The sequence below is a fragment of the Cryptomeria japonica genome, chromosome 3 (genome assembly GCF_030272615.1).
Source record: "Cryptomeria japonica chromosome 3, Sugi_1.0, whole genome shotgun sequence".
Classification (NCBI taxonomy): Eukaryota; Viridiplantae; Streptophyta; class Pinopsida; order Cupressales; family Cupressaceae; genus Cryptomeria; species Cryptomeria japonica.
Genome location: NC_081407.1, coordinates 220,124,238 through 220,148,324, shown reverse-complemented (window position 1 = coordinate 220,148,324; position 24,087 = coordinate 220,124,238).

Genomic DNA, 24,087 nt, shown 5'->3' with positions numbered 1-24,087 from the left:
AGATGCACCCATGATTGATGATACTCCTATGACTTTAGAGTTTCCAGATGAATCTATTTTGAGGGTGACACACACAAAGCCTTGGCAATTATACTTTGATGATTCACACACGCAAAATGGCACAGGAGTTGGCATCCTCTTTATCACACCTCAAGGGGATTTCATTGCTAAATCCTATCGATTGTCATTTCCTTGCACCAATAACATAGCTGAGTATGAGGCATTAACAACGGGTTTACGAATTGTGATTCAGTGGAAGATCCAGGAACTTCATGTTTTTGGGGACTCTCAACTTGTAATTCGTCAAAAAAATGATGACTACTAGACAAAAGATAAAAAATTATTGCCTTATAAGAAAATGGTAGATGAATTTAAACAATACTTCACAGAGATAATCTTTGAGAAGATTCCAAGAGAAAACAATCGAGTTGCAGACGCCATGGCTACTATTGCTTCATTGATTGATCTACTATAGAATGATACCCGCTATGAGTTCTTGGTGGATAACCTTTTGGTTCCCTCGTATGATACCACTCTTGTCGAGATGATATGTGTCTTTGGTCTTGATTCCCCTTGGTATGGTGCCATTTTTACATACCTTCACAACAATACTCTTCCCCCTATCCTATCCAATAATCAGTGCCACACTTTCATCCGACAATCTTCTCGCTACGTCACTTTAGCCGATACCCTTTACCATCAAGGTCTAGATGGAACTCTCCTTAGATGTTTAGAAAGTGACGAAGCTCAAATTGCGTTACGCGAGGTTCATGAAGGTATATGTGGTGCCCATTCTAGTGGTCTAACCTTAGAAAAGAAACTTATCAGGACTAGATACTACTAGCCCACTATGGAAAAATACTCATATCAGTTTGTCAAGAAATGTAAGCAATGTCAGATCCATGGAGACCTCATTCATGCACCAGCTCAAGAACTTCAACCAATCGCAACTCCTTGGCCCTTTTGTCAGTGGGGACTCGATCTCATAGGCAAGATTCACCCTCCTTCTTCCAATGGTCATAAATTCATTATCACTGCCATAGAATATTTCATGAAATGGATTGAAGTCGTTCCTCTCACCCAAGTCACGGGAAAATAAATTGTGACATTCATCCTCAATTACATCATTTATTGATATGGTTTCCCTCTTTCCATCATCACAAATAATGAACGTTCCTTCAAAAATCAGGATGTACATGAACTTTGTGATTTCTTCCATATTAACCACCACTTCCCCACTCCATACTATCCCCAAGGTAATGGCCAAGTTGAGGCATCTAACAAAACCATTCTCAGAATCTTCAAAAAGATATTCGATGATGCTGGCCAAAATTGGCACATCCAACTCAATCCCGCATGTTGGGCTTATTGTACAAGTGTTCACACACCTAATGAAGCTACCCCTTATTCACTTGTCTATGGTGCCAAATCTATCTTTCTTATTTATGTTGAGTTACCATCCTTACGAGTCTCTTTGCGCGATATAGTCAATGATGAAGACTACAGGGTCTCCCGCTTATAGGAGCTAGAACTATTGGGTGAGCGATGACAATCTATTTTTAATCATCTTAAGGATTATCAACAGAGAATGAGTCACAACTACAATCATAAGGTAAAGCCTCGTATATTTGAGATAGGTGTCTTAGTGTTGAGGGAGAATCCTAAAAATCAGCATGGCTAAGAAAAGAAAGGAAAATTTGAGACCAAATGGCTTGTTCCTTACATCATCACAATAGTCTATGGATCAGGTGCATATCAACTCTCAACACCAGATGGAGAACCTTTGGAAGATCCTATCAAAAACATGCACCTTCACAGGTTTTACACATAGCTCTTCAGAATATCCCATTGTAAAAAATACAAAAAATAAAAAAAATATCAAATATACAAAAAAATAAAAAAAAATAGAAAAATCATTACTTGGTGAAAACCTGGCAAACAGGCACCTTGTGACACAAAAAAATTGAAAAATCGAAAAAAGTAAAGAGAAATAATTTCGTCCAATGGTGACAACCACTTTGGTGGTGCCCTAGGCAAGTACCATGGTGAAAATCGGGTTACCGACACCATGTGTAGAGGCATTACTCCTCTCTCCTTCAGGATTCAATCTCATCCTTTCACTTTGCACACACTCGCATCCTACTCCATCCATAGAAAAATTACCTATTCCCATCATGTCTTTTATTGATCTACCTAATATGGGCTAGCATATATAATAAACCTTCATTTTCCCCCTTTCCTTCCATAATAAATCAGGTCCAATCTATAACTGGGGCAAAATTCCTAAATCTATTGATGGAAGTGGCACTCTAAGAATCACATGTTTTGAAGATTATTGTCTTTTTCTTCCTCCTTTTTGTGCACAATCCCTAATAAGAAGTCATTTGCGTCGCCAATCCGCAATAAAAGATCACTTGCATCGCCAATTCGCAATAAAGTTTTGTTCTTGTTTGCAATAAAAAGTATCAGTTTTATGGATTCAATCAGTTTCACATGAGACACAAGCAACAATGGGCTTTCCTTGAATCAAATATTTTAGCAGACTTTGGCAACAACATGGTTTTCAACATTATATGTCCTTTATTAGGATAATAATATTGTGGCCAAATCAAACATGTTAACATATGCGGCAAGAAACACAAATAACTTGAAGATTTCATTGTATGTTGGTGTCAAGTCTTGGTTTTCTTTTGACTTTATCTTTTTAGTGACATGTCTTTTAGCTTTTCCAGGATGTCTCTGACTAGAGATTATATCTCTAGGATGTCTTTGACTAGAAAGGAGAGGATGGGATATGATTCACTTACTACTTTTTGTTGTTTGTGGATTGTCTCTTAGTAATGCTATGACTTGTCCAAGGATATGAGGACACTGTGAGTCTAGTGTGAAGTGGGGCATTCCTTGTTTGCGACTATCTGATCTCCATGCAAATGGGTACAATGAATTTATGGGTCAAACCTACACCTTGATTGTCATAACCTATTTTCCATAATAAAGCTCAATGATGATAAATCACATGAAGCTATTTCACTTCCATATCTTCTACCTTCCATCCCCCTTTCTTGATTGACCTCCATTGTCCTTCCCGAGTCCGTGTAGCCTGCTATCACATGACTGAGTATAATGACACACCAAAAATATTTTCATTTCATGTAGTTTGCACTTGCATTACCACATGTTAGCATATCTCATTTCATACATAAATATAGAAATCATAATCACATAGCATACTGCACACACCACTGATTAGCATATCATATATACATTTGTATTCTCATTATGTAAAAAATTATAGCATGTTAATAATCATACATCCATCTACATATAGTACATCCACATTTGCATAAGAATATAAAATAGAAAAGAACAAAAACATATTGCATATCATCATATATATTTTTTGCATCCATAAGCATCATAGCATCATCATAAGCATCATAGAATCATTATAAGAACATGCATACATAAACTGCATCATCATATAGAATCATAAGCACATAAGAACACATGCATATAGTTGTTGCAATGATGGATCATCTCATATATATATATCCAAAAAATCATAAGTGTCATGCTACAATGATGTCAATAATACATATGGATACAAAATCACTCGAAGGTGTCTACATCATCATACAAAATACTGATACAAAAATTGGATCTAAGAGAGATATGATGAACTCCCTCCCTCAGAGCCAGCTGGCCTCGAAGGAATCTGAGCTCTCGAAGTCCCTGCTCCAGGATCACCTCCTTTGTCATCTCCTCTTGGTGGTGCGGGTGGACCCATAACCCGTCCACTGGATGCTTGGCATCCGTCTCTCCCCCCTGTAGTAGTTGTCATAGAAGCTCTCTTGAAGCTCCTAGCCCTCAGCTCTGGAGGACTAGTTGCATAGTACAAATCTCTCCAATAGGCTATCTCCTCTCCTTCCCGTAGGACATATGCATATTCAGCCCCTGTGTCTTTAGTTGCTCTCCTGCCTGCCCTTAGTGCCTCCTCAACCTTAGTGTACCTCTGGATGGCCTTATCCCTCTCCCTCTGGATCTCTACTAATTGTCGCCTCAATCGAGTCACATCTCTCTCTCGATCCTCGATCTCATCAATATGTCCTACTGCAATCTCTCACAGTGCTAGCAGCTCATCCTCCTCCTCATCTCCACCCTGAGCACCCTCCTCTTACCTAGCCTATCCCTGTGCATCTCTCCTTGGTTCATGTCCCTTTATTTGCCCACCAACATGTAAGACCTATCCTCCTCTTCCCCTCGGTGATCTCGGTGGCCTCCCTCCATGTGGATCATGTCTCTCCTCATCCCTCTCTCCAGCATCCATCTATCCACCCTTGACCCTCACCACCCTCCTCGCTACTCCTCTCCTTCATCTCCTCCGTCTCTCTCCACCCCTATTGTCATCATCCTCCTAGTCATCCTCCGCTACTACAAACTCATCTGGATCTGTCAACCTCGATACTAGGTGTGTTCTAAAATAGGCATCATACTCTGCATCTGTACCTACGTCAACCACATCCCTCCATAGATCCCATGGCACAAGAACCATCTGCTCGAACTATGTAATTGTAGCATCATAGGACAAAATCGGTCTCCAATGAGCTTGCTCTTGCACTGTTTGTGCAAACTCTCTAGATCCCCAAGGCATCCTCTATTTTTGCCCAAACTGTCTACATACCTTGTCAATGAGATGTTTGTCTAGTATATAGGGCGTCCGCCCGATCAAATACTTGCTCCTGAAAACATATGGAAGCTTTGTAGCATCCTCCTCCCAATCCTCACAGCCAAGATAGGGTCTCCATATGACACTATCTATGTCATCTATCACCTGTCTCTAATAGTCCACCTTCCCAATCCTTGGCTGGGAAGTGATCATACTGTACAAGTGTGCATAGTATTGTCCATGCCCTCTCCCTTTGAAGTGAATCGGTCTAGTCACTGCAATGTGCTCATATGACCACACCTGTAATAGAGTCACCCTACACCCTAACTCGCAACCACCGAGATATAAAACCTGGTGAAACTCATGATACAAATGTGTTAATACACACGAACCCCATGCATATCTAGTGTGTCATGTCACCAATGTCTCTAGAGTCCTCCCCCAGCCAACAACCATATCTCGTGTTGCCCTGTCTGAACAAAGGTAACCACTAATCACTCCTCCAACTATTGTCGGTAGTCTGCATCCAGTAGCTAGCATAACATCCTAGCTGACATGACCTGATCTCATCTCCAGCTCTGGGTCACCAAAGACTCATCTCAGTGCTTCCCTGTTGCCCTCTCTATCATACGGCACCAGCTCGCCATGGATCGGTATCCTCAGAATCCTATAAACATCCTCTAAAGTGACTGACATCTCGCTAGTCGACAAATGAAACAAATAGGTCTCAGAGTGCCATCTCTCTGCTAGAGCAGTCAGTAATCCTCTGTTTGCCCGAATCTCAAGCAGATACATTATATGTCTCAATCCCATACCCTCGACAGCTGCCCGCTCCTCAAAAGTCAACTCTCGTCATAACCTTTGTGTCATAGGGAATCTCTCTCGCATCTCTATTTGGGGCAAGTTCTCCTGCATCCCAGCAAACCAATCATGTCAATCCTAGTGGTACTCATGTCTATCGCATAGTGCTACTTCTATCCTAGCACTTATGTCTATCACATGGCACTGCATCCTAGTGTATATGTTCATCACATTGCACTTGATCTTGTTTAGAGGCCCTTTTGAGTGTGTCCTCTCAGCAGCTTATCCAATTGACAACGTATGTTTATCACATAATTGTCAATTCTAGCCTATCTCTCAGTTTGTCTCCCTAGGGCACTTGCTTGAGTGTATCCTCTCAACAGCTTATCCAATCGACAACCTATGTTTATCACAGAACTGCCGATTTGAGTCTACTTAGACACAAATGCATTTTTACAATGCAGACGTGGTTTTCATCAACCCAGACGTGCTTGCTTGCCCTAGATGTGCCTGTACATCACAGACACGTCATTGTCCTACATAAACGTGCCTTTATGACACAGACGTGCCTTCTTCACATAGACGCGTCCCTATCAAACCTAGATGTGATTACATTCGCATATGTGACCAAACTTATCTTAGACACACCTATCTTACCTAGACGTGCTTGTCACTAACCTAGATGTGTTTGCAGTGCAAAATATCGATTTTGTGTTTTTTCTTATCTACCCTAAAATGCATGAATGACAACTGTAGACACCCAAAATTGTCATGTTTAATTAAATAAATATTTTATTTATTTAATTATCTAAGCCTATTTCTTCTATTAATTAAATAAATCCTTATTTATTTAATTAATTCATTTATCCTCTTCTAGCCTTATTTCTCATTTAAATAAATACATTTATTTATTTAAATTACCCTTTCCTAAATTAAATAAATATTTTATTTATTTAATTATCCCACTTCTACTATTAATTAAATAAATCTTTATTTATTTAATTAATTCATTATCTTTTTCTACACATGACACATGTCATTCATCTCTTAATTCCTACACTACCTACCTCTTTCATTATTTTGGTATTTCTTTTACCTACCCTCTAATCCTAGCCGACCTCTCTTTTTACACCTCTCAATCTTAACCCTCCATTTCATATTGTGTCTTCTATTTAAGAAGATGCTTTCTTCATTGTCAAACCCTAATGCCTAATCACTCATGCTAATGAGCACTTGGCTACACTACGATCCTACTTGCAACCACATTCCGTTCTTTGTTGAGCTCTTGTGCATATTAAAATCTGAGAGCAAATATATCAAGCAAGATCAATGGAGATAGGAAGAATGGAGATCAAAACCCTATTGGACATGTGATTGGTATAATCTTTGTGATTTTGAGTTATTTGCATTGTCTTAGGTAATCTTCACATGTTATGGTGGATCTTTGTTCATTGTTAGGCTAGGGTTTTGTGGTTGAATCCATTTAGTCTTTCAATATTGTTATTATTGTTATCCATTTTCACCATATACATTTTGGCACGCCCGGTGGGACTCTTGTCCCTTTGCATTTAACATTTTTGTTGCAGATTTTGCATTTTTGAAGTTGCAGATCGGACAATTTTCGACGACATTTTAGGTTTTTCCGCGTCTGCGAGCATTCGGATCACGTTTTTGTGTTTCAGAAGCGTCTGCAATATCGTGAATCGCGTCTATGTTTTTGCCAGAATTTATTTTGCAGGTTTCTGGAGCCACGTCTGTGAATTTACAACGCGTCTGTGTCGAATATGCCCGCGTCTGTGTTCGGAAAAAAACGTCTGCGTTCTGTGATCGCGTCTGTGCATCACAGAACCGCGTCTGTGTCATACAGACACGTTTGTGTCTGGTATAACTGCGTCTGTGCTTTCTGTTTTGCAATTTTCAAATTTTTCTTTGATTCGGGTTTTCGGATTTTATACTTAGGGTTTCAGATCTGGTTTATTTTCGGCTAACCCTTGCAGATCTAGCTAACTAAGTTTGTGCAGCTTGCTTTGGAGGCAAAAACGTTTTTGTCGAAGGCCCCTTTTTCACAAAGTCTTTTGGGTTTTTTAAAATTTACCTAACTTGTGTTCTTGCAGGAAGGGGTTATCATTTGAAACAACCCAAACTACTAACAATTTTGTTGCAGGGCCTTTGCTAGGATTTTGTAATTTTGTTGTGTGCCTTGTTTTCATAGATTAGCAAACACTTCCATTGGTGCACTAAAATTGAATCATTGTCTTTTGTGTCTTGAGCAATAGGCTCTTTTTGTTTAATCTTTAGAGGGCCTGTCTTCCCGTGTGGTCATTAGGACTACTAGTGAGAAGAGAATGACCCAAGTGGTAGCGAGGAAAACCCACCTCATCCAAACCACTATAATCAAATGTATTCATGGTGAAAACTATGAATAACGTGTGCTGATTAGTTCATACCGACACTATGTCTCCCCATAAACCCGTTTGATCAAATTTATTTGATCATTTGTAGGGCGTAACCCCTACCGGCTGGGAGCCTTCTGTATTTACAAAGCTGAAAGTGCCGCATGTATGGCCACATGAGCGGATGCCCTTACTAGCACCTTTTTGTTTTAGAAGCCCAAATCCTTCTAGTTGTTGAGGCAGGAGGTCGGACCTCTGGTAGCGGCCCACACACATACGGTTCTTAGTAGAGATACAAAGTTCGCCATGGGGAGTTTTCATGGGGACTGATGCTTGGCTGACCCGAGAAGTGAGTGCCGAGGGTGGAGCCAGTGAAGTCAAGCATCTAAGTATCCGCTCTGAATAGTGTAGCCTCGGGGGTAAAACCCCATGTGGGATCAACAACTATTGTCTTGGCCAGCCATAAGAATTGTGCTTGACTTATTTTAAACATTCAAAACATTCAAGACCAAACAACAAAACATTGTGTCTTTTGTGTTTTCAAGTGTATGCAAAACAATTTTACATCAAACAACACACTTTTCCTGGAGTCATTTTGGAGTCTAAACACTAGCAAATATTGAGTCCTCATCAACATTGTGTCCTCTTGTCACGAAAAACAGTCAAAGAGTCAGATTTGGTCACAACAAAACAACTTCACATATTGGAAAAATTGCACAAAGTTTACAGAAACGCGTCTGTGTCTGTTTTAACCGCGTCTGCGTAATCTAAGCGCGTCTGTGAAGGGCAGAATAGCGTCTGTGTTTTTAGAGGCATCTGTGTCAAACAGAGACACGTCTGTGTCTGGGAATCGCGTCTGTGCAGTATACAGTCGCGTCTGTGTTCAGAAGGGCAAAAAAACTTTACAGTCCAGCAAACATCAACAAAAAAATCGCAGAAGCGCGTCTGGGTTAAACATAGTAGCGTCTGTGTCCGAAAACTGCGTCTGTGCAGTATACAGGCGCATCTGTGTTCAAAATTGCAAAAAAAAATAAAAAATTTCAGAGTCCAACAAACAAGAGAAATCAGTTTCGGAATACTTGAGCTTCCTAGGTTGTTTCTTCAGGTTTCATCTAGCATTCAACCTGTCTCTGGGTCTCATACAGTCCATCATTGCTTCACGTCTCATTTTACATTCATACTTGTCTAAACTTGAGTCAAAAGGTCACTTGCTTGTCCTCATCATACTTTGTCAACATACTACATACAACTACACTTTGCTAAGTGGTCCCTCATCAAGGTTTCTTACCTTTGGGTCTCATTTGGTCTTACTTAGGGTCAAGGTCAGCTTACCTCATCAAGAGAAACTATCCTCTCTTTGGAAGTCACACCTACTCTACTACATACATACTTGGTCTTACACTTTGGACATTGCAAGTAAACTTTAGATTCATTTACACTCCATACAACTCTTGGTCTTCCATACTCTTTCCATTTTTCATCTAGTCTTACACATCTTGGCCAAACACCTAGTTCATGGTTGAAACCCGTCTTCAAAAATCTAGGAGAAAAGCTAAAGAAGCTCAGGAGTCCGCAAACATGAGTTCTTATAAGTATGACAATGATTTATTTTTCAATCCTGAGCACACTACACTGCCTGACATGGATGTTTATGGACACATTCCAAATGTTGAGAACACAGACACTACAAACAACAATGCTACACACAATGACAATGCGGACAACCTTTCAATACTATCAGCAGACATAGAAGAATCCATAATGAATCCTCATTTCAATAGATTGGTTGAAGAGATAATGAAGAGGGATAGACAATACTTCTTACACATGATGGCACAAAGTGGAGCTAAAATACCTCATGACTTTGACATGTCTCAACTTATGGAAAATCGACCCTCGCAACAAACTCACTCCAACATGGATCAAAGGAGACCCAATAGTGGGGGAAATAGAGGACCGAATATGATGCCTGAGTCACCATCAGTTTTGCTTCAAAAACCAAAGATCCCACATACACAAGCTCAAACGTATGATACTTACACTCAAAGACCATCATGGAGGCCTTATGCAGACAAATATGCACAATTACATGCTCAAGGTATGGATCAATCAAAATAAGTGGATACTCAAAGACATCCTCAAAATTTTGACACAAGGAGACCTCATGTCAAAATTGGGGGCAACACAATGGAAAATGAAATGCCTATTGAGTATGGTATATATGCACAAAACAGATATGGGGTCCCTCAACATGAAGCTATGCCAAGTGCTCCCTATATGCCGCAACAATATAGACCTCCATATGGACATGTCTACGATCAGTATCATCCATACATGCAACAAGCTCCTCCTCAAATGGGTGTTTCAAACATGGGGTATGCTACAAGAAATCAATCTCCTCCCAAAAATAATTTGGAGCAACAAATAAGAGATTTACAAAAGAAAATGGAGGACATGAGTACATCAAAACCAACATACACTATGAGAGATATATGTCCTTATCCCTTCGATAAGAGCATTCCAATGCCTCCATTTCCTGCACACTTTGTGACGCCAAAATTTGACAAATCTAGAGGGAGAGGAGACCCCAAGGCACACATAAGACAATTCTTCACAGCCTGCATTGAGGTAGCGGCAGAAGAAACATACTTGATGAGGGTGTTTCCACAAAGCTTAGGCGATCAAGCTATGGAATGGTTTTCTCAATTACCTCCCGGTATTAAGTCATGGGGTGACTTGGCAGAGGCATTCATTCAACATTTCTCCTACAACATAGAAACAGATGTCTCAGTTACTACCTTGTGCAATACTAAACAAAAGGAAGGAGAATCTTTTGCGTCATTTTTACAAAGATGGAGAAACTTAGCTAGCAGATGCTCTTGCGAAATCCCGCAGAAACAAATGGTGGAAATGTTCACACAAAATGTTAACAAGGCTATTGGCTATGATCTCAGAAAAGCTTGTTTGTCTACATTCAAGGATGTTATTGAAAAAGGTCTAGCAACAGAAAAGGTCTTAATTGAACAAGGAGTTATCAAGATATTTAAAGAAAACAAAGATGACTTTAAAGGAAAGGACAAACCAAAATTTTGGAACAAGAACAAGAATACAGTTAATGATGGCGTGGTTGATGCCAATACAGTGAGACCAAAGTTTATCTTTTCTGGATCAAGTTCTACAAACAATCAAGTAAATACTCAAACAACTTCCAGATCACGAAGGAAGTACACTCCATTGGGAGAACCACTTGAGTCAGTTTTCAAGAAGCTTGTGGCAAACAAGGTAATCACAGTTCCAGATTTTCTTCCATATGAACCAAAGGTTAAGCCGAATTGGTGGAATGATGATGAGTATTGTGAATTTCATAAGAGCAAGGGTCATAAGACAAGTAATTGCCATCGATTGAAGAACATTGTGCAAGATCTCATTGATAGAGGCGACATTGAGATTGAGGGACATTCATCTAATCAAGAGCATGAGATGTTTAAGGAACCGTTCCCAAAACACGACAAAGGAAAAGGCAAAGTCACAGATGATCAAGCCAATTACACTAGAGCACCTTACAATTATGATTCTACTATCAATCACATCTCGATGGACAATCATATTTCTACTATTACTATCAAGAACAAAAATCCTGAGAATCCTTCTCAGAGACCCAGGATTGTCCTAAAGGGTGTGGGATCTTCCTCCGAGTCTACTTCTGAATGTCATGTTACAACTCGTCGAGGTAAGATTATGTTTCCAGGTGCCTCAACTAAGAATACCAATTCTTCATCAATCAAGCCTGAGTATGACCTTGTAGAACAGTTAGGGAAGACACCCACGCTCATCTCCATTCTTGAGCTTCTACGCATATCCCCTGCTCATAAAGCTATCCTTGACAAAATCTTGAGAGACACTGCCGTCCCTACTGATCTGAATGTGGACCAGTTCCAAGCCATGGTGGGATACCTATCTGTTCCACACTCCCTCACATTCACAGAAGCTGATGATGCCTCCATAAGTCAGCCACATAACGCACCATTACATATTGAAGCCTTCATACACAAACATCGAATAAAGCGAGTCCTGATAGATGGAGGAGCTGGTCTAAACATTTGTACATTGAGCACCATTAAACAATTGGGATATTCCGATAAAGCTGTGAATTCAAAAAATCAAATTACCATCAAGGCATATGATGATGAAGAACGCTCATCCAAGGGCACGGTCACCTTACCTCTAAGAATTGGGCCAGTTACAAAGGATGTGGTTTGTCAGGTCCTGGATTTAGATCTCACATACAACATATTGCTAGGACGTCCTTGGATTCATGAAATGAGGGCAGTCCCATCGACATATCACCAATGCATTAAGTTTCCTCATAATGGAGTCGAGGTAACAGTCAACGGTGATCCAAATCCGTTCATATATTGCAATAACTTGAGATCACATACTGAGACTATAATTCCCAGTAATCGTGAGGCTACTCCTTCTTCGACGTACATTGATCCTGAGTCATTAAAACCCTCGACATCCAAACAAGGTGAACTTAGAAGCAAGTTTCAAGACAAAGGCATGGGAGAATACACTTTAAATCAGACAATGTTTTTACGACAAGTCATGAGCTCTCCAAAAGAATTTGGAAGGCCACATCCTAACAAGAAAATCTCCATCATGATACTCAAATGGGATCCTACTACCTTTCAAAGATGGGGCGAACTGGAAGAGGAAGATTTATACAAAATGCTCTATAAAGACATTGAAGATGACACACATGATCAGATCAATATACCTTGTGAGAAATATGGAAAAGGCTTCAAGATTCTACAAAAATTTGGGTATGATGGAAAAAGCCCTCTTGGGTTACGCAAAGAAGGCGTCATGGAACCCCTACAACCTGAATTGACTATAAGAAGAGAACGCTCAAAGGGACTTGGTTTTCTGACTTCCAAGATCCACACAAAAAGGATAGAAGAGGCATCACAAATCAAAGTTGCCAAAGTTCAACAAGAGGACTACTATTCCACAGATTCTAATGAGTGGGAATGGGGTTCAGACAAATCCTCCAGTGACTATGAGCTCACCGAGACATTCAGAGAACCAGATGAACCCACAAAGGAGGAGGAATTTTACAAAAAGTTCAGAGTTGGTCAAGAACCAACCCATAAGGATCCCGCACAGTCTTCGTTTCAAGGTCCTAGGTTGAAATCGCATAGGATGAGGACACCTGTCCCTGAAGGCGCTACTAGTGACGATAATTTGGATTCGCTCGCGATCGAAACTGATGAGGAGAGTGCCATCGATGACCTCGATGATTGTCTTGACATACCTGAATATAACCACATCTTCACTCTTCGCCCTGCAAACTCTGAAAACACTAAAGAACTTCCCCTTGTTCACCCCCAACTCATTGACTGGGATCATGAAGGACCAGCACAATTTGATACATTTCAAAATGACGAAGCTATTATCGACTATCTTGGCATACGAGATGATCTTCCCCCTAGAGACCACAAAGCAGGATACACCATAGAACTCAACAACATGGCATATTTTGGTGAGGGTGTCGGGCCTTCTAGTCGCAAAAATGGGAAAATAAGAACAAAGCAAGGGTCTTATGGCGAAAACCACACTGTGGCACTATCTGACTCCAAAAAAGTAAAAAGAAAGGACGTATCTGAGGGCGAAAACCTCTCTGAGGCACCCGAAGATGGAAGGCTCAACATTCTCCCAGCATCATATGAGGAAAAATCATCCATGTTGGTAGAGGAGACTATAAAGACAAACATTGATACGGAAGAGGTTCCACACAACATATTCCTGGCTCAATCCTTGACAGAGTCTGAGAGGGCAAAATTCATAAGCTTCTTCAAGGAACGACAAATCAACTTTGCATGGTCATACGCTGATATGCCTGGATTAGATCCGGATCTGGTAATGCATCATTTGACAGTCAAACTGGGGGCAAAGCCAGTAAAACAGAAATTAAGGAAAATGCACCCGCAAGTGGCATTACTAGTCAAGGCAGAGCTGGAAAAATTATTGGATGTCGGTTTCATGCGCCCAATTGATTATCCCAAATGGATCTCCAATCTAGTACCTGTCAGTAAACCAGATCGCAGTATAAGGATATGTACAGATTTCAGAGACATCAACAAAGCTTGTCCGAAAGATGATTTCCCATTACCAAACATTGACTTGATCGTTGATCTCACAGCAGGTCATGAAATGCTATCTTTAATGGACGGATTTTCTGGATATAATCAAATCAGGATTGCGCCTGAAGATCAACATAAAACATCATTCACTTGTCCATGGGGAACTTTCTGTTGGAATGTCATGCCCTTTGGGCTGAAAAATGCAGGCGCTACTTATCAAAGAGCGATGACCACTATTTTTCATGATCTCATGCACATAACAGTGGAAGATTATGTTGATGATCTCTTGGGAAAATCAATAGACAGAGATACACACTTGGACATACTTTCAGTTGTCTTTGATCGGCTGGAAAAATACAAAGTAAGATTAAATCCAAAGAAATGTGTCTTTGGAGTAACCTCAGGGAAGCTCCTAGGATTCATTGTGTCTAAAAGAGGAATCGAGGCCGATCCAGCAAAAGTCAAGGCTATCTTGGACATGCTGCCACTGAGGAATATCAGTCAACTTCGATCTTTACAAGGGAGACTCCAATCCATACGAAGATTCATAGCACAACTTGCAGATAAGTGTAATCCTTTCCAGCACCTGCTACACAAAAACATCAAGTTCAAATGGGATGAGAACTGTCAACAGGCTTTTCAGGTGCTCAAAGACTATCTTTTGAACCCACCAGTTTTGATGCCACCAATTCCAGATCAACCTTTGTTACTCTACATATCAGCTACTCCAACGGCACTGGGGGCACTCTTAGCACAACAAATACCTGACGGCAAGGAAAAAGCAGTATACTATATCAGTCGCACACTAGTGGGATATGAGCTAAATTACACACCAATCGAGCGTGCCTGTCTCGCTGTGGTCTTTGCTTCACTAAAATTACGCCATTATATGCTCACTCACAAGACTAAGTTGATTGCCAGAATTGATCCACTAAAATATCTTCTCAACAAAGCTACACTTACTGGGCGGCTGGCCAAGTGGGTAATGATTCTGAGTGAATTTGACATCGAGTACGTAGACAGAAAAGAAATAAAAGGACAAGCAATTGCAGATCAATCGGCAGATGCTCCCATGATAGATGATGTTCCTCTACAGTCAGAATTTCCAGATGAAGCAATTTTAACAATATCACATGTGAAGCCATGGCAACTATACTTTGATGGTTCATACACACAGCATGGAGCAGGAGCGGGTATTCTCTTTATAACTCCCCAAGGCGATTCTATACCAAAGTCATACCGCTTATCATTTCCTTGCACCAACAATATAGCGGAATATGAGGCATTAACAACTGGATTAAGAATTGCAGTTCAATGGAAGATCCAAGAACTTCGCGTTTTTGGGGATTCTCAACTGGTCATCCGTCAAGCAACTGATGATTACCAAACAAAAGATGAAAAGCTAATGCCGTACAAACAATTGGTAGATGATTTGAAACAGCACTTCACAAAGATAGATTTTGAGCAGATACCAAGAGAACAGAATCGTGCTGCAGATGCCATGGCTACGATTGCTTCGCTCATTGATCTACCACAAAATGAGACCTGCTATGAGTTCCTGGTAGATAATCTGTTGATTCCTTCATACGAGATCACTCCTACTGAAATGATATGCGTTGTTGGTCCTGAATCCCAGTTATATGGTTCCATATTCACATACCTTCGCGACAATATCTTACCTCCCGATCTATCGAACAACCAACGCCGCACTTTCATTCGCCAATCCTCTCGATACGTCATTCTAGCTGATATCCTATACCGATGAGGTCTAGATGGCACCCTTCTTAGATGTTTAGAGAGTGACAAATCTCAGATTGCGTTACGAGAAGTGCATGAAGGGATATGTGGTCCGCATACTAGTGGTCCTACCTTGGCCAAGAAACTCATTAGGACTGGATATTACTGGCCTACTATGGAAAAAGACTCATATCAGTTTGTCAAGAAGTGTAGGCAGTGTCAAATTCATGGAGACCTCATACATGCACCAGCACAAGAACTACAACCACTCGCATCTCCTTGGCCCTTTTGTCAGTGGGGACTCGATCTCATAGGCAAGATTCACCCTCCTTCTTCCAATGGTCATAAATTTATTATCACAGCCACAGAGTATTTCACAAAGTGGATTGAAGCCATGCCTCTCACACAAGTTACAGGGAAACAAATTGCTACCTTCATCTTGAACTACATCATTTGCCGATACGGGATTCCTACTTCCATTATTACTGATAACGGGCGTCCCTTCAAAAATCAGGATGTTCGTGAACTCTGTGACCGCTTCCATATTTCCCATCGTTTCTCCACACCATATTACCCCCAAGGTAATGGCCAAGCTGAGGCGTCTAACAAAACAATTCTCAAAATCCTTAAAAAGACAGTCGACGACGCTGGCCGTAACTGGCATATCCAACTCAATCCTGCACTTTGGGCCTACCGTACAAGTGTCCGCACACCTACAGGAGCTACACCTTACTCACTTGTCTACGGCACTGAAGCCATCTTGCCTGTTGAGGTCGAGTTACCTTCTTTACGGGTCTCTTTGAGAAACATAATCAACGATGAAGACTACAGGGTCTCTCGCTTACAAGAACTAGAACTGTTGGATGAACGGAGACAAACCGCTTTTAATCATCTCAAGGCTTACCAACAACGAATGAGTCGCAGCTACAATCACATCAAGCTTCGCACATTTGAGGTAGGTGACTTAGTACTCAGAGAGAACCCCAAGAATCAGCAAGACAGAGAGAAGAAGGGCAAGTTTGAACCAAACTGGCTTGGTCCTTACATCATCACAGCAGTATATGGATCTGGGGCATATCAGCTCTCAACTACAGAAGGTGAACCTTTGGAGGATCCTATCAACAGCATGCACCTTCGCAGGTTCTACACATAATTCTCTGGAGCATCCTAATTCAAAAATACAAAAAAATCAGAAAAATTCAAAAATACAAAAAAAAATTAAAAAAAATCAAAAATACAAAAAAAAAATTTATAAAACAAAAAAATCGTTACTTGGTGAAAACCTGGCAAACAGGCGCCTTGTGACACAAAAAAAATTGAAAAATCGAAAAAAAGTAAAGAGAAATAATTTCGTCCAACGGTGAAAACCACTTCGGTGGCGCCCTGGGCAAGTACCATGGTGAAAACTGGGTCACCAGCGCCATGCGTAGAGACTTTGCTCCTCCCTCTTTCAGGATTCTCTTTCATCTTTCACTTTGCACACACTCACAACCTATTCATCCATAATAAACTTACCTTGTCCCATCATGGCTTGTTATTGATCTACCTAAGATTGGTTAGCCATTCATAATAAACATCCCTTTTCACATCCCTTTCCATCCATAATAAATCAGATCCTATCTGTGGCTAAGGCAAATCCTACATCTAGTAATGGGTGTGGAACTGAGAACATCACATGTTTCGAGGAGTACAGTTTCTTCCAGCTTCCTTCAAGTCTATCCGCGCACAATCCGCAATAAAGCAACATTTGCATCACAGATCCGCAATAAAGTTTCATCTGCTCCGCAATAAGGTATCAGTTTCATGGATTCAGTCAGTTTCAGATGAGACACAGCAGCAACAATGGGCTTCAACAAATCAAATCTTTCAACAGACTCAGACAACATATGGTTCAGTGCTATCTATCCTTTTTGTGAAAGTGAACATTGTGACCACAATCAAATAAGACATATACAGGTGACAAGAGACACTAAACTTGAGGACTACAGTGGATGTTGGTGTCGAGTCTTGGTTTTCTTTTGATTTCATCTTTTTTGGTGACATGTCTTTTAGCTTTTCCGGGATGTCTCTGACTAGAGATTCTATCTCTAGGATGTCTTTGACTAGAAAGGCGAGGATGGGGTATCGTCACCTATTTGTATTTTATGTCTGTGGATTGTCTCTTAGTAATGCTATGACTTGTCCAAGGATATGAGGACACTGTGAGTCTAGTATGAACTGGGGCATTCCTTGTTTGTGACTGTCTTATCTCCATGCAAACGGGTACAATGACTTTCTGGGCCGAACAAATGCCTCGATTGTCATAACCTATTTTGCCATAATAAAGCTCAATGATGATAACGCACAAGAAGCTCTTTCACGTTCATATCTTCTGTCTTCCATCCCCCTTTCTTGATTGACTTCCATCGTCCTTCTCGAGTCCGCATAGCCCGCTATCACATGACTGAGTATAATGACACACCAAAAACATTTGCATTTCATATAGTTACACCTGCATCACCACATATAAGCATTTCAGATATCACAATTGCATCACATCCTGCATACAACATATGTTAGCACATCTTACATTTTCATCAGGTAAATAATCAGTTGCATTATCATATTCATTTGCATTACATACATTCACATTTGCATCATGCATCACATATACAACATAAAAGAACAAAAATATATTGCATTGCATCATATAAGCATCCATATCATAAAACATGTATCACATAAGAACATTTCATCACATAAGGTACACATGCATATAGCTGCCGCAAAAATGGATCATCTCTCATATATAATCAAAAGTGTCATGATACAATGATGTTAAAAGAATCATATGGCTACAAAATCACCCGCAGGTGTCTACAATACAAAAATGGTACAATACTGATACATAGGGAGCCCTCTAAGGCTATGATGAACTCCCTCCCTTGGAGCCGCCTGGCCTCGACGGAGTTTGAGCCCTAGAAGGACCCACCCCAAGATCAACTCTCCTGGCCCCTGTGTCCCCTGCAGCCACCCCTCGTGTCGTCCTATCCAGACAGAGGAACCCACTGATAACTCCTGTCAACACTATTGGTAGTGCTAATCCTGTCCATGTCATGGTATCCCATGCCACATGTCCCACCCTCATCCCTAGTCCTGGATCCTAGAACACTCGTCTCAGTGCATCCCTATCTCCGTCTCGATCATAGGGTACTAACTCCCCATCGATCGGTATCCGTAGAATCCTATATACATCCTCCAAGGTGACTGTCATCTCACCCATCGGCAAATGCAAACTACAAGTCTCTGAGTGCCATCTCTCAGCTAGCACAGTCAACAAACCCATGTTTGCCCGAAACTCAGGCACATACAACACATGTCTCAAACCCATCTCCTCGATGGGAGCTCTGTCCTCGAACGACAACTCAGGTCGCAACCTCTGTGTTGACGGGAATCTCTCCCGTGACTCTAGCATAGGCAGATACTCCTGCAGTCAAGAAACTCAATCATGTCAGTCATGGTGGCATTCACTGTTCATCACAAAATGCTACTCGCTATCTAAATGCACATAGCTATTTATCCTAGTGACACTCACTGTTCATCACAAAGTGTTGCTATCTATCCTAGTAGTACTCCCTGTTCATCACAAAGTACTACGTGTGTGACACTCACTGTTCATCACAAAGTGTTACTCACATTTGCACTCCCTGTTCATCACAAAGTGCTGCTCATATTTTAGTACTCCCTGTTCATCACAAAGTACTCTATCTTGGTACTCACTGTTCATCACAAAGTGCCTTGATCTATCTTAGTCTTCGCTAGAGGACCTTCTTGAGTGTATCCTCTCAGCAGCTTATCCAATCGACAGCATATGTTCATCACAGAACTGCCGATTTGACCTAGAAGATGCAAATTCATACTTTTCAAATGCAAACGCGCTTTCCTGACATAAACGTGCATTTATTACATTACCTAGTATGCATTAATGACAACAATAAATGCATCAAAGTACGAGGATGTTTTGTGGTACTCACTGGCTCTCCTAACTCTGCTGGCCTCTGAAATCGGCGAACATGGTCGAATCTATGCACAAAAGCCATCGCTGCTGACTGTTGCTGCTTTATTTTCGCTCTGCACTATGCTCTTGTGAATGTGTAGATGACAATGAGGATGTCTTTTGCCTGTGGTCTATCTTATAGCCTACCCTAGCCCTCGCCCTCATTTCCCGAGTCAGTCTTCTGTATCCCGTGACTCTGTCACTTTATCCGGTCAATCCATTCTATCCCGTCTTTCTTATCGAGAGATTGTCTGCAATCTTTTCAAACATTTTCATCCAATCTCTCGAAGGGGCATATTATTCCCATACTGGGGCAACTCTGTATCAGTTCATCTTATCTTCTTTGAAACAACGCGACAATCCGCATTGTCTCAAAGAGGGGCAAAATGTAGACACCCAAAATTGTCATGTTTAATTAAATAAATATTTTATTTATTTAATTATCTAAGCCTATTTCTTCTATTAATTAAATAAATCCTTATTTATTTAATTAATTCATTTATCCTCTTCTAGCATTATTTCTCATTTAAATAAATACATTTATTTATTTAAATTACCCTTTCCTAAATTAAATAAATATTTTATTTATTTAATTATCCCACTTCTACTATTAATTAAATAAATCCTTATTTATTTAATTAATTCATTATCTTTTTCTACACATGACACATGTCATTCATCTCTTAATTCCTACACTACCTACCTCTTTCATTATTTTGGTATTTCTTTTACCTACCCTCTAATCCTAGCCGACCTCTCTTTTTACACCTCTCAATCTTAACCCTCCATTTCATATTGTGTCTTCTATTTAAGAAGATGCTTTCTTCATTGTCAAACCCTAATGCCTAATCACTCATGCTAATGAGCACTTGGCTACACTATGATCCTACTTGCAACCACATTTCGTTCTTTGTTGAGCTCTTGTGCATATTAAAATCTGAGAGCAAATATATCAAGCAAGATCAATGGAGATAGGAAGAATGGAGATCAAAACCCTATTGGACATGTGATTGGTATAATCTTTGTGATTTTGAGTTATTTGCATTGTCTTAGGTAATCTTCACATGTTATGGTGGATCTTTGTTCATTGTTAGGCTAGGGTTTTGTGGTTGAATCCATTTAGTCTTTCAATATTGTTATTATTGTTATCCATTTTCACCATATACAACAACAATAAATGCAAAAACGTACAAAGAGGCTTCAAGGTACTTACCTGCTCACCCATGTCATCTGGCCTCTGATATCGCTGAACTCGATCGAATCTATGAACTCTGTCCATCGTCGTTGACTACTCTAAGCTCTCTCTCTGCACTCTGATCTCTTAGATGTGCGGATGTAAATTGAGGATGTTTTCTTTGTGGCCCTATCATTTAGGCTACTTAACCCTACTCTCTCGTGTCAGTCTTTTTCCTGCATGACCTTGTCACCCTATCTTGTTAGTCCTTTCTAGCCTTTCATTCTTATCTAGAGATTGTCTGCAATCTTTTCAAACATTTTCATCCAATCTCTCGAGGGGGAATATCATTCCCATCTTGGAGAAACTTTGTATCGGTTTATCTTATCTTCTTTGAGCCAATGCGACAAGCTGCATTGTCTCAAAGAGGGGCAAAATGTAGACACCTAAAATTGCCATGTCTGATTAAATAAATATTTTATTTATTTAATTATTTTATCCTAAGTCTTCTATTAATTAAATAAATTATTATTTATTTAATCAATTCATTAAATATTTTATTTATTTCATTGATCCCACTTCCTCTATTAATTAAATAAATCTTTATTTATTTAATTAATTCATTACCCCTTTCTACCCATGACACATGTAATTCATCTCTTAATTCTTCTCTTACCTACCCCCTTTATCATTTAATTATTTCCTCTACCTACCCTTTAATCCTACCCGACCATTTATCCTCTTCACCTCTTAATCTTATCCCTCCATTTCTTACAATATCTTCTATATAAGAGGGTACTATCCTTCATTATCAACACTAATGACAAAATCAAGCCTTCTTGCAACCAAGCTATCAACCACATTTCCGTTCTTTGTTGAGCTCTTGTGCACACATAAAATTTGAGAGCAAATATATCAAACAAGATCAATGGAGATTGAAACCCTACTAGATATGTGAATGGTATATCTTGTTTTATTTTGTTTATTTTCATGGTCTTAGGCATCTTCATTTGTGTATGGTGGATTCTTTTCATTGTTAGGCTAGAGTTTTGTGGTTGATCCTTGTTAGTCTTTCAATATTGTTGTTTCCATTATCCATTTTCACCATATACACCAACTTTCAATAAAAATATGTGTCATCTATATATTTTTCATTACATAGAGAATAATCAAGTCAAAGTAATATCAAAATGAAGAGAAAAAGTATAAGGCATGCAATTGTCAACATACAATAGCATTATAAATATAAAAATACTTCATATGGATCAATATAGACTAATTAGATATACACAAGATCTCGTAATAGACTTGTAATTACCTATTGGTCTATCCTACATGGTTTGAGGTTGATCTTGAGAGCATGAATCTATACTTTGATGAATATATTTGATTTTATAAACATCAAACATTTGTAACATAATTTGTTCTTACCTTTAATATTTGAATACATGTACGAACAATGATATTAAATTGTGTCTTTGGGGAAGTCTTTGAATTTCTAAGGTCGAGTTCTCCTCTTAGTCAACCCCTTTGGATAGATTGGCTTTGTGACCTTAAATGAATATTTAAAGACAACATTTAAAAGCATGTAGATAGCTTATATGTATATTATAATTTCAATGTTGATGTATTCTTGTAAAGATCCAAATTAAATTTTTCATAAAATTATTTTCTTGTTGATCAACCATATGAATCAATTACATAATGAATAACTTTAAATCATAAGACATACCAATAAGTCACAAAAAGTGTACCTAAGTTGGCTCATAATGACTAGTGAATATGTATGAGAGCTTGAGAATGTAATTTTGAGGTCAATACTTAACCCCTCGAAATCAAACCCAACCATTATGAGATTATCTTAGGATAGAGAAATATAAATATCAGTCTCAAGAATAAGTGCATAGAAATGTGTGTTAATAATTTAATTAAATTATGAAAATAAGTATATATAGATGTAGACACCTAAAACTGGCACAACTAATTAAATGGATTTTATTCATTTAATCATCATTAAATCGCCTATTAATTAAATTAAGATTAAATTAATATACCCTTATTCTATCTAAGCCATTTAATTAAATTCACATTTAATTAAATACACCCCCCCCTCCCCCCCCCATTTTAATTAAATTCACCTCTAATTAAAAATATCAATTTCTCCCCTTTCCCATTTTTAATTAAATCTACATTTAATTAAAATCCCCTTTGCATCTAAATAAATCAAAATTTATTTGTAAATCACTTGCAAAATCCTACAAATGCAAGTTGCATCCCTTTTGGCTAAATTAAATTATTTTAATTTAACTAAAAATTATATTTTCCCTCACCCACTTGCAAAATCCTACATATCCCACTTGCCTCCTAATCATCCTTCTAGAATCTATCCAATCCCTTCATTATCCTAATTAATCCATTTTGTTTCTTCCTAGGTTGCTCACACATGCGTGAGCACATATACCCCTTCTCCCAAGATGGGACCACATTGACTTTTCATCCCACTCCCCCTTGTGACACTTGTCACAAGGCTAAGCTTACAAATTTGGGACCACATTGATCCTCACCCTCTCCCCTTTGTGACATTTGTCACGTCACAAGGCTAAGCCTTTCAACTTGGGACCACATTCCTCCTTCAATCTTGACCCTTGATTGATAAGCAATCCTGGCCATCCATTCCTAAGCCTTCAACTCTATAAATTAAGTCCTTATCTCTTATCAATCAATACACTTTTTATGTATCCTTATTATAGTTGTTTTGCAGGTTATCAAGGAGCTCTCTTTGTGCCTCTCTCAAGCATTAGGCCATCTTAATTTCATCATATCTAGATTCTATCATATGTTAGATTAATCATTTATATTAATTGCACATCATTTCATAGCATTATCATCTTCATCTTAGCTTAATTAGATCACTTACTTCTTCAATTTGGAAACACAACTCCATCTTTCATGTCATTTTCATATCAATAGTTCATATCATTTGATCATCTCATTAAGATCTTAGTTTCATTCCATTTAGATCTTAGAATCATATATGTCTCTCGCTCTTTAGGTAGTCATCCTAGAGAATAAGTGCTCTTCCAAGCTGAGAGCCACCTTGATTTGAAGGATCTTTGGAGATAGAGGAACATGAGACC